This window comes from Macaca nemestrina, chromosome 7 (genome assembly GCF_043159975.1).
Source record: "Macaca nemestrina isolate mMacNem1 chromosome 7, mMacNem.hap1, whole genome shotgun sequence".
NCBI lineage: Eukaryota > Metazoa > Chordata > Mammalia > Primates > Cercopithecidae > Macaca > Macaca nemestrina.
The window spans coordinates 4,853,578-4,870,012 of NC_092131.1; the positions used below are offsets into that span (position 1 = coordinate 4,853,578).

General features: G+C 41.7%; 1 protein-coding gene across 6 annotated transcripts in view; it reads right to left on the reverse strand.

The window, feature by feature from the left end:
- Positions 1–16,435, reverse strand: part of LOC105467377 (TNF receptor associated factor 3) — a 136,016-nt gene that overhangs the window by 63,071 nt on the left and 56,510 nt on the right. For 3 of the 6 annotated variants that reach the window (XM_071099543.1, XM_071099541.1, XM_071099542.1), the window contains one exon: positions 1,672–1,795. The exons of the other annotated variants lie outside the window; for them this stretch is intronic. The gene's annotated coding sequence lies outside the window, so the exon portion shown is untranslated. The remainder of the gene's footprint in view (positions 1–1,671; positions 1,796–16,435) is intronic. 6 annotated transcript variants of the gene reach the window in all.

Sequence of the window (16,435 nt, forward strand, 5' to 3'; positions counted from 1 at the left end):
ACATGCGACCCAGTGCAGGCAGCACTTCTCCAGATGGAGGCTTCCCCTAGGCCACACACACTTGCCACACGGGCCTGGGGCCGTATAAGGGGTAGAAGTTGCAAGTGTGATAAGGTTCATCTTCCTGGAGTGTCAACTGTATTTGAAGAAGTGAAAAGCATAAAACATGGCCATACTGAGAAGCAGATTATGTTTCAATCGTTAGAATAAAACATGAGATTTCAAAAAACACTGGATCTGCCAGGCGCTGTGGCTCAAGCTTGCAGCATACTCTGGGAGACGGAGGTGGGAGGATTGCTTGAGGCCAGGAGTTCAAAACCAGCATGGGCAACATAGCAAGAACCCGTGTCTTTTAAATAAAAAAGACAAAAAGAAAAAAAGAATCAACACTGGATCTCACATCTGTGCAGATGTGTGCCTCCTGGTGAGGGCACCACGCAACTCTGAAGCACCTGTGCTGAAAGGCTTAGCCAGAAAGTGATCAAGCCTCTATATCCACCCAGAAGCAGAAGAACATGTCCAGCGGAAACAGCAAAGGCTAGAATGGGGGAACTTCTGACAACTGAACAATCAGCCTGGATTTTCCAACAAATAAAATGCAAGGAAAAAAGGGATGGGGAAAAGTACTCTATTGATTAAGAGACTTAACAGACATATCAGCTAACTGCAATTATTTGGACCCTGCTTCAAACAAACTAAAAATACCACAGACTACTGGAAAAAATTGAATGGTACTATGATGACATCATGATTATAAATGAAATTTAAATAGCAATTTTCTTGACACTTTTCAACTTATCAAAAATAGTTATGTATTAAATCTCACTTTGGATGCAAACTTTCCAACTTCTTATACTTATTTTTAACATTCTAACATATGAAAAATTTATTATTATTATTATTATTAAAAAGGACAGGGTCTTGGTCTACGGCCAGCCTGGATGGCAGTGGCATGATCCCAGCTCATTGCAGCCTGGAACTCCTAGGCTCAAGTGATCCGCCTGCCTCAGCCTCCCAAGTAGCTGGGACTACAGGCACACACCACCACACCCAGTTAGTTATTTTATTTTTTTAGACAGGGTCTCACTGTGTTGCCCAGACTGGTATCAAACTCTTGGGCTCAAGAGATTCTCCCACCTCAGCCACTCAATCACAAGCTAGAGGCTGAAACACAGAGTATTTTATTTTCTTTCAAACTCCTAGAGAAAGATGGTTAAGGAGCAAATAGTTCTTGTATCAAAAAATGCAATACTCCATGAGGCAGGTCACATCCTGAGGCTGCCTGTGCCTTCCTTGCAGTGGGGCACCTTCTAGGGAAGGAAGGGTAGGGCTGAGAGATTTCAGAAAGTAGGCCTTGGATAAAGAAGTGCAGGCCACTATTCTTGGTTTTCTAACTTATTCACTCATTCCTGGACCATGAGGTACGATGTCTATTATTTTCAGTTTAATACTGGTTTGAAAAAAAAAAGAAAAATAAGGTCAGACACAAACCAAAACAAAGTGCCATGTATGTAGAAAGTCAAATACATCTGCTGAAGAATGAAACTGCTAAAGCCAAAAATGAATATGTTCAGGATGTCTTACAATTTAATTACTTGATTTTTATGCAAGATGAAAAAGTAACAGCTGAAGAAAGAAATCTACACAAATTAAAACTTTTTAGTGGCATACCTGTGTGTCATATGCTTTAAGGAGATATATGGAAGCTTGATCAGGAAGGAAGGACTTCAATAAAAAAAGGAGCAAAGCAACGCCAACCTTATCCTTCTTTAATTACTGTAGCAGAGTCCCTTACCTAGAAAATAATAATAGTTGGTCAATTCTCATCTGGAAAAATTTACAACTTTTAAAAATTTAGTTTCAAGGCGAGGCGCAGTGGCTCATGTTGTAATCCCAGCACTTTGGGAGGTAGAGGAGGGTAGATCGCCTGAGGTCAGGAGTTTGAGACCAGATCGGCCAATATAGTAAAACCCCATCTCTACCAAAAACACAAAAATTAGCCAGGCGTGGTGGCACACACCTGTAATCCCAGCTACTCGGGAGGCTGAGGCAGGAGAATAGTCTGATCCTGGGAGGCGGAGGCTGCAGTGAGCCAAGATCATGCATGCCACTGCACCCCAACCTGGGCGACAGAGCGAGACTCCATCTCAAATAAATAAAAATAAAATTTCAAAAGGTAAATTTCTATAATATGAAGAAATTTAAGATAAAACATGATTAACTACTGTATATGCATGTGCTTTGGGGATTTTCCACGTTTTTTGAATGGAATGTGCATTATAAAATCTGATTATTTTAAAATTGCTTTTACCATGAGGTATTACTTACTTATAGAAAAGTATAGGAAACACATGTATACCGTTTCATGAAGCTATTACATAAATACCAGTCCAACTACCACCAAGGGATGGAGCATTGCTAGAACTCCAGAAAGGCTGGGTGCCTCTATCTGAGCCCAAACCCCTTCCACTACATACATAAGTAAGTACTAACTTAACAAAATGACTGTTTGATTTGTTGAGGCAGGATCTCGCTCTGTCACCTAGGCTGGAGTGCAGTTGTGCAATCACAACTCACAGCAGCCTTGACCTCCCAGACTCAAGCGATTCTCACATCTTAGCCTCAAGTAGCTGGGACCACAGGACGATGCCATCATGCCCGGATAATTTTTTTTTTTTTTTTTAGAGGCTGGATCTCCCTATGTTGCCTAGACTGGTCTGGAATTCCTGGGCGCAAGTGATCCTCCCACCTCAGCCTCCCAAAGTGCTGGAATTACAGGCATGAGCTACTGTGCCTTTTATGATTTATCATTTCCTAACTTTTCTTTAGAGATTTATCATCTAGGCGTGCAGCCCTACCAAACATAATTTATATAAATACCAGAAGCAGATGAAAATAACAAAATCATACTACATATATTCTTGTCTTGCTTTTTTCTTTGCCTTTTTTGTTGTCGCTGTGTCTGTAGTTTATTTTCATTGCTGTGTAATATTCTACTCAGTAAATATGCCATAATTTAGTTATCCATTCTCATCCCCTAGGGTGGTCTCTGCTTTGGAGCAAATACAAACACTACTAAGATTTTTCTGGTACAGCTATCTCAAGCATTTTAGGCATGTATTTCTCTGGTGTACATATCTAGAAGTATGATTGCTAGCTTATACACTAAACCCAAACTATTTCCCAAAGCAGCTGTAATGTGCACTCCAATCAGAAGGGTATAAGAGAGTTTCTGTTGCTTAACTTTTTCAACAATTACCAGACTTTTTAATTCCTGCTAACTGAACAGTGGTATAAAAGTATTCTAAGATCTTTTTTTTTTTTTTTTTTTTTTTTTGAGACAGGGTCTACCTCTGTCACCCAGGCTAGAGTGCATGATCATGGCTCACTACAGCCTTCAAACTCCTGGGCTCATGAGATCCTCCCACCTCAGCCTCCCAAGTAGCTGGGATTACAAGCATGTGCCACCACACCCAGCAAATTCAAAACATTTTGTGGCCGGGCGCAGTGGCTCATACCTGTAATCCCAGCACTTTGGGAAGCCAAGGTGGGTGGATCACGAGGTCAGGAGATCGAGACCATCCTGGCTAACACGGTGAAACCCCATCTCTACTAAAAACACAAAAAAATTAGCCGGGCTCAGTTTCACTGGAGCTTTGTCAATTTTACCATTTTTTTTTTCCTTTTAGAACACAAAGTCTCACTCCGTCACCCAGGCTGGAGTACAGTGGTGTGATCATAGCTCACTGTAGTCTCAAATTCCCGAGCTCAAGCGACCTGCCCTCTCCTCCTACCCAAAGTGCTGGGATTACAGGTGGGAGACACCATGCCTGGCCCATGATGGAAACTGACTATTTAAGCCTGAGTGCAGTGGCATGCCTATAATCCCAGCACTTTGGGAGGCTGAGGTGGGTGGATTGCTTGAAATTAGGAGTTCGAGACCAGCCTGGGGAACATAGTGAGACTCCGTTTCTACAAAAAATACAAAAATTAGCCGGGCATGGTGGCACATGCTTGTAGTCCCAGCTACTCGGGAGGCTGAGGCAGGAGGACCGCTTGAGCCCGGGAGACAGAGGTTGCAGTGAGCCGAGATCACACCCACTGCACTCCAGCCTGGGCACTAGAGACCCTGTCTCCAAAATATATATAAATAAAAATTTTCCCATCAAACATTATTTTCTATCTGAATTTCCTTTAATATTCCTTTAGTGCCATTCTGCTGGCGATAAATTCTCATGTCTATTGGCCTAAAAATGTATTTTTGTTTTTGGGGTTTTTTTTGAGATGGAGTCTCACTCTGTCGCCCAGGCTGGAGTGCAGTGGCATGATCTCGGCTCACTGCAACCTCTGCCTCCTGGGTTCAAGTGATTCTCCTGCCTTGCCCTCCGAAGTAGCTGGGACTACAGGCACCTGCCACCACACCCAGCTAATTTTTGTATTTTTAGTAGAGACAAGGTTTCACCATGTTGGCCAAGCTGGTCTCAAACTCCCGACCTCAAGTGATTCACCCGCCTCGGCCTCCCAAAGTGCTGGGATTACAGGGGTAAGCCACCATGTCTGGCCTAGAAATTTCTTTACTTTTGAAATAAATAAAAATTTATCCTTCATTTTTGAAAGACATTTTTGCTGGATACAGAACTCTAAGCTAACAGGTTTTTTTCTTTCAGTACTTTGAAAATGTCGCTCTGTTGTCTTCTAGTTCACACAAGATGTGACCAGGAATCACTGTTATTAGTAACTTTGTTCCTCTGTAATGTGCCTTTTCTTCTGGCTGCTTTGAAAGCTTCTGATCCTGATCACTGGTTTTTTGGCAATCTGATTATGAGGTACCTTGGATTTCCTTATATTTGCTCTGTTTGGAGTTTTTGAGCTTCATAGTTTGCAGTTTTCATCAAATTTGGAAGATTTCCAGCCATTATTTCTCCAAATATTTTTTCCATTCCCTCCTCTTCTTCTGGAACTAAGTTATACATATCTTAAATCAGTTGACTTTGTCCCACAGGCTGCTGATGCTCTGTGATCTCGTGTAGTCTCGATGCTCTGTGCTGTGCTTTGGAAAGCTTCTACTGCTACGTCTTCAGGCTCTCGAACTCTTTTCTTCTGTAGTAATAACCTGTTGTGATCCCTCCACTGCATTATATATGTGTGTATATGTATCATTTTACTCTATATAAATTTATTTTATTTATTTATTTTGAGACAGAGTCTTGCTCTGTCGCCAGGCTGGAGTGCAGTGGTGTGATCTTGGCTCACTGCAACCTCCACCTCCTGGGTTCAAGTCATCCTCCTGCCTCAGTCTCCTGAGTAACTGAGATTACAGGTGCCCCCTATCACGCCCGGCTAATTTTTGTATTTTCAGTAGAGATGAGGTTTCGCTATGTCGGCCAGGCTACTCTTCAACTCCAGACCTCAAATGATCTGCCCACCTCAGCCTCCCAAAGAGTTAGGATTATAGGCATCAGTTACTGTGCCTGGCATTTTATGTATTTTATATATTGTATTTTCATCTCTGGAAGTTTTATTTCAGTTTTTTCTGAATCTTTCATTTCACTCATTATGCTTATGTTTTTCTCTACATTCTTGAGTGTGCAACATATTTATAAGTTATTTTAATGACGGTCATCCCTTGTCATTCTGGGGTTTCTCTTGATTTTCTTCCTGGTTAATATCACATTTCCTTGCTTCTCTGTATACCTCGTAATTATTTATTAGATGCTAGACACAATTTCTTTTTATATTTTTGGGTGCTACTTTTATTACATCCTTTTTAAATATAGTCGGGGCTTTGTTCTGAGAATGTAATCAAGCTATCTGTAATCAGTCAGGGCAAGTCAGGAGCAGCCTATTGGTCTATGGATAATTCAGCCCTACTGCTAAGGCAGCCCTTCTGAGGAATCATCCTGACTCCACAGATGAAAAAGCTGCTCTGAATCCACTCTAACAAAGATGAAAAGGTAACCCTTCAAAGGATCTATCTTATACCCTACTACCTAGGTGGTGGGAACACAAACTATTCCCAGTCCTGTGCAACTGATGTCCAAGAAGTGCTTGGCCTTCTCCTTTTTGGCGGTTCTGCTCCCAGCCTTGAGGTGCTTCCTCAAAGGCACGTGCAGACCAGGACGCGGCCAACGCCTCAAGGCGGTGCTTCTGCAGATCTCTGGAGCTCTCTCTCTAACCTGCTCTCTCCTCTCCTGTGTTTTCCTCCACAAATTCTCACTGTCTTGTCCTCCCCAATTTCTGCTGTTTCATCACTTTAGTGAAGCCAGTGGGTTCTGTCTGACTTCTTTCTTCCTGCCCTGAAACATGGAAACTGCCTCACCAGACAAACTAAGGCTATTTGTGTCAGTAAAGTTTTACTGGAATACATCCACATCCATTCACTTACATACTTCGGATGAAAGCAGGCACAGAGCATAGCAGAGTAGTTGTGACATTAACAGCATCTGGCCCACAAAACCTAAAACGGCTACTATACAGCCCTTTATAGAAAAAAGTACAGTCTCGTGCTGTGGGGTATAAGCTGGAATACACTGAGTCTCGTGCTGTGGGGTATGAGCTGGAATACACTGAGTCTCGTGCTGTGGGGTATGATCTGGAATATACTGAGTCTCGTGCTGTGGAGTATGAGTTGGAATACACTGAGTCTCGTGCTGTGGGGTATGAGCTGGAATACACTGAGTCTCGTGCTGTGGGATATGAGCTGGAATACACTGAGTCTCGTGCTGTGGGGTATGAGCTGGAATATACTGAGTCTCGTGCTGTGGGGTATGATCTGGAATATACTGAGTCTCGTGCTGTGGGGTATGATCTGGAATATACTGAGTCTCGTGCTGTGGGGTATGAGCTGGAATATACTGAGTCTCGTGCTGTGGGGTATGAGCTGGAATATACTGAGTCTCGTGCTGTGGGGTATGAGCTGGAGTATACTGAGTCTCGTGCTGTGGGGTATGAGCTGGAGTATACTGAGTCTCGTGCTGTGGGGTATGAGCTGGAATATACTGAGTCTCGTGCTGTGGGGTATGATCTGGAATATACTGAGTCTCGTGCTGTGGGGTATGAGCTGGAATATACTGAGTCTCGTGCTGTGGGGTATGAGCTGGAATATACTGAGTCTCGTGCTGTGGGGTATGAGCTGGAATATACTGAGTCTCGTGCTGTGGGGTATGAGCTGGAATATACTGAGTCTCGTGCTGTGGGGTATGAGCTGGAATATACTGAGTCTCGTGCTGTGGGGTATGATCTGGAATACACTGAGCCTCGTGCTGTGGGGTATGAGCTGGAATATACTGAGTCTCGTGCTGTGGGGTATGAGCTGAAATATACTGAGTCTCGTGCTGTGGGGTATGATCTGGAATATACTGAGTCTCGTGCTGTGGGGTATGAGCTAGAATACTGCAGGGCTTGTTTCATTTGTTCCCCTTATTTCAAGGAACACGGTCCTAACCAGCCTTCTGTCAAATGCATGAAAACTATTACTTCATATATTTTGTCTGGTTTTCAAGTTGTTTAAGACAGAAGTCAATTTGGGACTAGGGCGACGCAAGTGTGATACTTGCCTTAGGCACAAATTTTTAATCGAGTGCCCAAAAAACTCAGTAATAGAGATAAAATCAAAATTAGTGAAAAAATCCAGGAGGTACAAAATACCACAATTTTATATACAGTATCAATAATGGTGTCATGCCAAGCCATATTGGAGCTTGAGACAAAAAGAAAAAATCATTAATACTGATCCTGTCTTTAAAATTTGGGGTTTGGACCAGGCGTGGTGGCTGACTCCAAAAATCTCAGCACTTTGGGATGCTAAGACGGGAGGACTGCTTGAGCCCAGAGTTTGAGATCAATCTGGGCAACATAGTGAGACACCACTCTACAAAAAACTAAAAAATTATCCAGACGTGGTGGCATGTGCCTGTAGTCTCAGCTACTTAGGAGGCTGAGGTGGGAGGATCACTTGAGCCCTCCTAGCTGTACTACCATAGCTGTAGTGAGCTATGATTGCTCCATTGCACTCCAGCCTGGGCAATAGAGCAAGACCCTGCCTTAAAAAATAAAAAATAATTTTGTTTTTCATCATGGATTTTTTTTGTATCAAATTTGATTTTTTAAAGTACTGCATTAAAATATTAATAATCTTGATTACTGAGATTTTGGGTGTCCCTTTAAATTCTGCACTGAGGCAAACACCTCACTTGCCTTACTGTAGTCCTGGGGGGGCGTAAATCACCTCTAATTCCATCATGGTGGAAATAGAAGTCTCCAGGAATAACTTTCTTACTAAGTAGAATTAGACTAATACCTTATCACTATAAGAGTTTATCACAACTGCCAAACTTAATGTTTTCATTCTCAGAGACGTCTTTGAAAAAGAGATGACTTCAATGTGAAACATTATGCTCTAATTACTTCTCACTATTAGGAACTAACAGTAAGGAATGTGCATGTTCCCACATATACCCATTAGAGGCAATCATTAGATGTGTATCAAATGGATATAAATTAGTAAACAAAAGCACTGTACGCATGAAGATACTATGAGAACATAAAAACTTTCTTCTAATTACTAAATAAATACAGACACACAAAGATGTTGTGACTGCAAAATAACTGAGTAATTATATAGTATCTGGGCGACACACTGACAGTATGAAGTAGACCAAAAACAGCCACCTGCAGCAACTGCTGCCAAGTCAATTTCTTGACTGGTGAAAGTAAGTGCTCGGTCTCCAAACACACAAGTTCAACTAAAAGCAAATAATGGCTGGGCACGGTGGCTCCTGCCTGTAATTCCAGCACTTTGGGAGGCCAAGATGGGCGGATCACTTGAGATCAGGAGTTTGAGACCAGTCAGGCCCACATGGCGAAACCCCATCTCTACTAAAAATACAAACAATTAGCCAGAAGTGGTAGTGTGCGCCTGTAGTCCCAGCTACTCGGGAGGCTGAGGCAGCAGAATCCCTTGAGCCCAGGAGGCGGAGGTTGCAGTGAGCGGAGATCACACCACTGCACTCCAGTCTGGGTGACAGAGTGAGACTGTTTCCAAAAAAAAAAAAAAAAAAAAAAGGCAAACCAACCAATAAGCTTCTCTCTTGGTTTTGCAGGATTAGCATCCTTTTGAAATTAGCCTGCTCATTTTGTAGGCGTTCCTAACTCCCAATCCTACCTCATCAATGTGCCAGGAGGGCACTGGGCAAGCAAAAGGACTCATCCATATGACAGTGAAAGCTTCAACCATGAGCCAATTTCCACAGATTCTCTACAGTGTTCATTTCACAGAAGGCACTGGTGCAGGAAAATGTTTTCAAAAGTACTGACAAAAAAGGTGTTTTTAAAATAAAAAATGTTATGGTATTAAATTTAGCGGGGGAATGAAGATTATGAAATTTAAAGGGGTAATTATCATGAAGAAATTGTCTAGAACTCAAGGAATTCAATGTTAACGATCAGACGCCATCAAATTCACAACATACCCGCTCCAATACACACTTCCCTTGGCATCTGCTGCTTCTGAGACAGCCTCTGGGTGTGAGTCGACCCTACCCTGCTGGCTCAGCATCCCCTTCCTCACCAGGAGTGGACTTGCAAACTCTGCTCCAGCCGCAACGACTGTCTCCTTCTGGGTTTTTGTTCTTCCACTGTCTGTCAAACACTTCATCTGCAAGACTCCATTCAAGTATCTTGACAACTACTATTTATCACTAGACTTACGGTTTTCCACTAAACTTTAAGCTCCTTTATAGCAGGGATCATGCTAAATTTATCCAGTTGTCTCAATGCCTAGCAGGATAGCAGGCACACCCAGCAGGTACCACTTGTTTGTTGAATTAAACTCCTGCAAGCATCTTTTCTCTAACTCTCCCTTGCCAGGGAAATTGACCTTACCTCCTGAAATCCTGGTCCTATAAGGACACCCATCACAACACTTACAAGCCTGTACTTGCCTTGCTTCCTTCTCTCTCTTCTATCTGTGAGCTTTCTGAAGACAGCAATGTGTCTTGTTCAGGATTGTATCCTCAGCACTTACAATGGTGCTGGTCACATAGTATGTATTTGACACATATTAGTCTTAGTTATTAATTTACTTCTTGTAGTTATTAATTTATTCCTCACAACTACAAATTTGCCTGTTACAGAGATGAGGAAACTAGAATACGAAGATTCAGCAGCTTCACAACATGATACATTACTAAGCGGCAGAGTGGTCTACCTCGAGTCAGTGTTCTTAACTTCTATGTCTGTTATCACACTGCGACTGCCGCAACAAAGGCAGGCTCACTGACTTGTGCCGTAAGAATCAACAGTTACGCTGTTAAATCAGATTTGCCATTTGTACACTCAAATTATTTTAGAAAGATCATTCAATGCTCCAACTCTGCTGGCCAGGGTCTGGATTGTTGAGTAACTAGAACAATTACATCGATCAATTTGCCCAAAGTCAGAGCTAACAGGACTAAAACCCAGGTCTCAAAGACCCAGCAATTTGACCACAGTATTTTTGCTGGCTTTGACACCTGTCAATTCAAACCCTGCACCATTATCTAATTCCTTAGCAAGAGGCAAAATACGCATCTCAGAATTTCCAAAATATCAATAAAGCCCAATAGATGCATCAACCCCATTTTAAAACCAAGTATCTTTTTTTATTGTTTTGAATTTCAGCACTGACATAGCCAGAGTTTGTTTACTCCCTTAGGACTAATATAGGACATTCATAAACTGATGCACCAGGCAGCACCAGGGAGCTGAACCAAATAAGGCTAGTTCCTGACTTCAAAAAAGATTTTAAGATCTCGGCTAGGCTAAAATAAACTTTATCACATCATTTAAATTATTGTTTGGAGGCCAGGCACGGTGGCTCACACCTGTAATACCAGCACTTTGGGAGGTCAAAGTGGAAGGATCACTTGAGGCCAGGAGTTCAAGAGCAGCCTGGGCAACACAGTGAGACCCCGTGTCTATAAAAAATGTGAACATTAGCCAGGTGTGGTGGCATGCACCTGTGGTCCCAGTTCGGGAGGCTGAGGCAGGAGGATGGCTGAAGTCCAGGAGGTTGAGGCTGCAGCGAGCTATCATTGTACCACTGCAGTCCAGCCTGGGCAACAGAACAAGACCTTCATTAAAAAAAAAAAAAAAACCACAAAAATTAGTTAATTTCTAGCTACTCTAATATGAAAATTGAGAAGAATTATTTAGCTCACTTTTGAACAGGATCATCCAAATGCATCTGGCTGAGGAGGAGGAAACAGCAAGGGGAGAATGGAATGACTATGCTGTGCTACTCAGTCAGTTAAAGCTATTCTTGGGGAAAAGAAGCCATTTGCAGCAATATACTTCAGTGAGATTTTTTTCTTTTTCTTTTTTTTTTTTTGAGACGGAGTCTCGCGCTGTCACCCAGGCTGGAGTGCAGTGGCCGGATCTCAGCTCACTGCAAGCTCCGCCTCCCGGGTTCACGCCATTCTCCTGCCTCCGCCTCCCGAGTAGCTGGGACTACAGGCGTCCGCCACCTCGGCCGGCTAGTTTTTTGTATTTTTTAGTAGAGACGGGGTTTCACCGTGTTAACCAGGATGGTCTCAATCTCCTGACCTCGTGATCCGCCCGTCTTGGCCTCCCAAAGTGCTGGGATTACAGGCTTGAGCCACCGCGCCCGGCCGATTTTTTTCATTTTTGCTTGTGGAACTGTGACAGGTTTCCCTAACGTCTTACTCACCTGAAATCATGATCATTCATTACCACTGCATACTTACTTTATTCCTAAAACACAAAATGTCATATTTTTACAGCTAGATAAGAGTCATGTTAAAAGTTTAAGATGTGTAGTGTAACACTTCTTTGATTTTAATATTCTTCATGCTACATAAACTCTCTAGAATAAATTTACTTCATAATCAAATGTGGCCACCTACCCCACCTTGCTACAATTGCTAGACACACTAGTACAAACTTTTCCTGAGTAGCATCCAATGATCACACATACAAAAGTGTAAAACATTTCCCAATCACCCTGGAATTTTCATCTAAGCGACCTTTCAAATAAACTATATTCTGCAATGTTGGCTTTTGCCTAATACAGTAATGATTCACTGCAGTTTACACTATGAATTTAAATAGAGATCTGTTATGTAACATCAAATCTCTTAGGTTTCTCCAAAAATTAATCAATATCTTGAACATAAAATATTCTATTCTCAACAATCATTATACAAATAAAATGGCTACACTAATAAAATTTTCTGCCAGAAAATTATGAAAAAAAAATCTTTAAATATAGGTTAGAGCAGTGGCAGTGCTGCTAAACAACTTCAGAAAAGACTCAGCGAGTCAGGGGCATCCACAAACCAGGCACAGAGGGAGCAGGTGCACAGGCCCTGGCCAGCCCCAGCCTCCTGTGCTGTGTGCAGGCAGTACACCTTACACATGGCACTGGCTCTGCCCCAGATGGTCAGTCAGTTGGGACCAAAGCACCCACCAAATGTATATATCATGTATATATTTTAGAGACAGGGTCTTGTTCTGTCACCCATGATGGAGTGCAGTGGCACGATCACAGCTCAGTGTAACCTCAAACTCCTGGCCTCAAGCGATCCTCCCCCCAACATGCTAGTGTTCCAGGCATGAGTCTTCGTGCCCAAATTATTTTTTTTAACTTTTATTTTAGGTTCAGAAGTACATGTGCAGGTTTGTTATACAGGTAAACCCATTACCAGGGTTTGATATACAGATTATTTTGTAACCCAGGTACGAAGCCTAGAACCCAGTGGTTATTTTTTCTGATCCTCTCCCTCCTCCCAACCTCCACCCTCAAGTAGGCCCCACTGTCTGTTGTTCCCTTCTTTGTGTCCATGTGTTCTCATCACTTAGCTCCCTCTTATAAGTGAGAACATTCAGTACTTGGTTTTCTGTTCCTGCATTAGTTTGCTGCTGATAATGGCCTCCAGCTCCCAACCATGTTCTTGCAAAAGACAGAAGGATCTCATTCTTTCTTACGGTTACATCGTACTCTGTGATATAAATGTACCAAATTTTATTTCTCCAATCTGCCACTGATAGGCATTTTGGTGGATTCCATGTCTTTGCTATTGTGAATAGTGCTGCAATGAACATACATGTGTACATATCTTTATGGTAGAACAATTTATATTCCTTTGAATAATATAACCAGTAATGGGATTACTGGGTTGAATGGTAGTTCTATTTTTAGCTCTCTGAGGAATCACCATATTGCTTTCCGCGGTGGCTCAACTAGTTTACACTCCACCAACGTGTATTAGCATTCCCTTTTCTCCACAACCTCACTAGCATCTTATTTTTGACTTTTTAATAATAGTTATTCTGACTGGTATGAGATACTATCTCACTGTGGTTTTGATTTGTATTTCTCTAATGGTCAGTGATTTGGGCTGTTTTTCATATGCTCGTTGGCTGCATGTGTGTCTTCTTTTGAAAAGCATCTGTGCATGTCCTTTGCCCGCTTTTTAATGGGTTTTTTTTTTTTTCTTGTAGTTCTTAAGTTTCTTAAGTTCCTTATAGATGCTGGATATGAGACCTCTGTCAGATGCATAATTTACAAATATTTTCTCCCATGCTGTAGGATGTACGTTTACTCTGCTGATAGTTTCTTTTGCTGTACAGAAGCTCTTAAGTTTAATTAGATCCCATTTGTCATTTTTTTGCTTTTGTTGCAATTGCTTTTGGTGTTTTCTTCATGAAATATTTGTCAGTTCCTATGTCCAGAATGGTACTGCCTAGGTTGTCTTCCAGGGTTTTTATAGTTTTGGGTTTTACATTTCAGTCTTTAATCCATCTTAAGTTGATTTTTGTACATGGTGTAGGGAAGTGGTCCAGTTTCAATCTTTTGCATGTGGCTAGCCAGTCGTCCCAGCACCACTGATTGAATAGGGAGTCCTTTCCCCATTGCTTTTGTCAGCTTTGTCGAAGATGAGATGGTTGTAGGTGTGCAGCCTTATTTCTGGGCTCTCTCTTTTGTTCCACTGGTGTCTGCTTTTGTACCAGTACCATGCTATTAGGTTGCTGTAGTCGTGTAGTATAGTCTGAAGTTGCATAACAGAATGCCTCCAGTTTTGTTCTTTTGCTTATGACTGCCTTGGCTATTTGGGCTCTTTTTTGGTTCCATATGAGTTTTAAAGCAGTGTTTTCCTAGTTCTGTGAAGAAGGTCCTCAGTAATCTGCTAGGAATAGCACTGAGTCTGTAAATCGCCTTTGGCAGTATGCACGCCCAAATATTCTCTTTTTTTCACCCCTGAGACAGAGTCTAGCTTTGTTGCCCAGGCTGGAGTGCAGTGGTGCAATCTTGGCTCCATGCAACCTCCACCTCCTGGGTTCAAGTCATTCTCCTGCCTCAGCCTCCTGAGTAGCTGGGATTACAGGTGCCACTATGACCAGCTAATTTTTATATTTTTAGTAGAGACGGGGTTTCACAGTGTTGGTCAGGCTAGTCTCGAACTCCTGACCTCATGATCCACCCGCCTCAGCCTCCCAAAGTGCTGGATTACAAGCGTGAGCTACTGCACCCGGCCACATGCCCAAATATTTTTAAATGACAGCACCCTTTCCACAGTCTGGCATTTGTCTTGAGAAAAATGAAACGTAAAAGAATTGCGTATAAATTAAAATATCAAAAGCACTCAGGCAGGTTTTTCTAGTTTTTCCAAACTACCTCATTCTCCTCAGTCATCTCTATACTCATTTAAATTTGTTACCCCTCACAATATGGGTGTGTTCACTTGCATGAGAAAGAACTCCAGAGAAGAGCAAAGGAAGGAAGGATCCATTCAGAACATGAGACATCATCTGTTCTTAGTTGTTTCCTACTCCTTAAAGGCAGAAGAAAATAGAAGTATTCAATAATTTGGAAAAGTAGTAACTTAGTGATAGAAAAAAGATTTCTTGAATTTGAAAACATCTGAAAAAGTACTATAAGGAAAGGTTAGATCATCCAACCACCGTCAAGGAAAGCGTCTGTGTCTAGTATTCATTCATTCACCCAACAGGTACTGAGTGCCACAGAAGGGAGAGGGACAAGAAAGACAGAAACCTCCCCTTCACAGAGCTGACAGTCCACAGGCAAGAAGACACAACACCAGCAATAAGAGGGCATGTGTCTGTGCAGGGTGTACATACATGTGTGTGAGATGAAAAGTACCAAAGGGAAGTGCACAGTGCACATGGAGGTCACACCCATTTATGTGAATATGGGGACCTCCCCCACGCCAAGAGAGGACATTTAATCTATAATCTGAAAGATAAGTAGAAATTACCTATTTTCCGTAATTCTCAGATTTTAAAATTAGAAACATAATGCAGTAAGAAAAATCAAATGCTTAAGAAGTAGCTTAGTATTAAATATCAATTCAACATCTCATTTTGTAGATTATATAGGAAAAAAGCCCTGTTCTAATTCTGGGATACCAAACTTCTTGCTGTATTCATGCTTAATATATATTACTGCTATGTCTATTAGTGTGTGTGTGTGAGAGAGAGACAGAGAGTGGGTGTATGTGTAGGTCGTGCTTGATAAATATATGTTTTTTTGGTGGGGGGAAGGAGTTTCACTCTTGTTGCCCAGGCTGGAATGCAATGGCACAATCTTGGCTCACTGCAACTTCCACCTCCCGGGTTCAAGCAATTCTGCTGCCTCGGACTCCCGAGTAGCTGGGATTACAGGGGCCTGCCACCATGCCCAGCTCATATTTGTATTTTTAGTAAAGACGGGGTTTTGCCATGTTGACCAGGCTGGTCTCGAACTCCTAACCTCAGGTGATCTACCTGCCTCGGCCTCCCGAAGTGCTGGGAGCCACTGCGCCTGGTCAGTGCTTGATAAATATTAACTGAATGGAGTGGGTTGCAGACCAGCAGGGCTTAGAAAACGTATTTGTTAAAAAGATACTTTTCTTCTTGAAAAATGCTGAGAAAGTAGATTTCTTTGCTGAAAGATTTTATGTTTAAAAAAAAGAAAATCGATATAAAGTATTCTCACCACAAAAAAGGATAACTGTGAGTTTATCTTTACACTTGCTAATTTGCTAGACTTAACCATTCCATAATATATATACTTCAAAATATCATGTTGTACATGATAAATATATACACAAATTTATATGTCAACTAAGAAAAAAAAATTTAAGGAAAAAAGGACACTTTTCTTCTCATACTTCTTTTCCAAGTACAAAATTAAATCTCAGTACCAATTGGCTTCTGGGCATTAAATTACACTTCAAAATTATCCTTATTAAAGGTGATACAGGAGAGGCTTTTCATCAACTCATATATTAGAAGCTTTGTGCTAAGTTACTATTATTAACAAAACTTTTAGATAAGCAAATCTGAAAGCAAGAAATGAATTTGTTTTAAGATATGAAGCTGCAAGTTGTAATAAAACAAACTACCCACGATGATGAATGATAAAACTGTCCAGCAC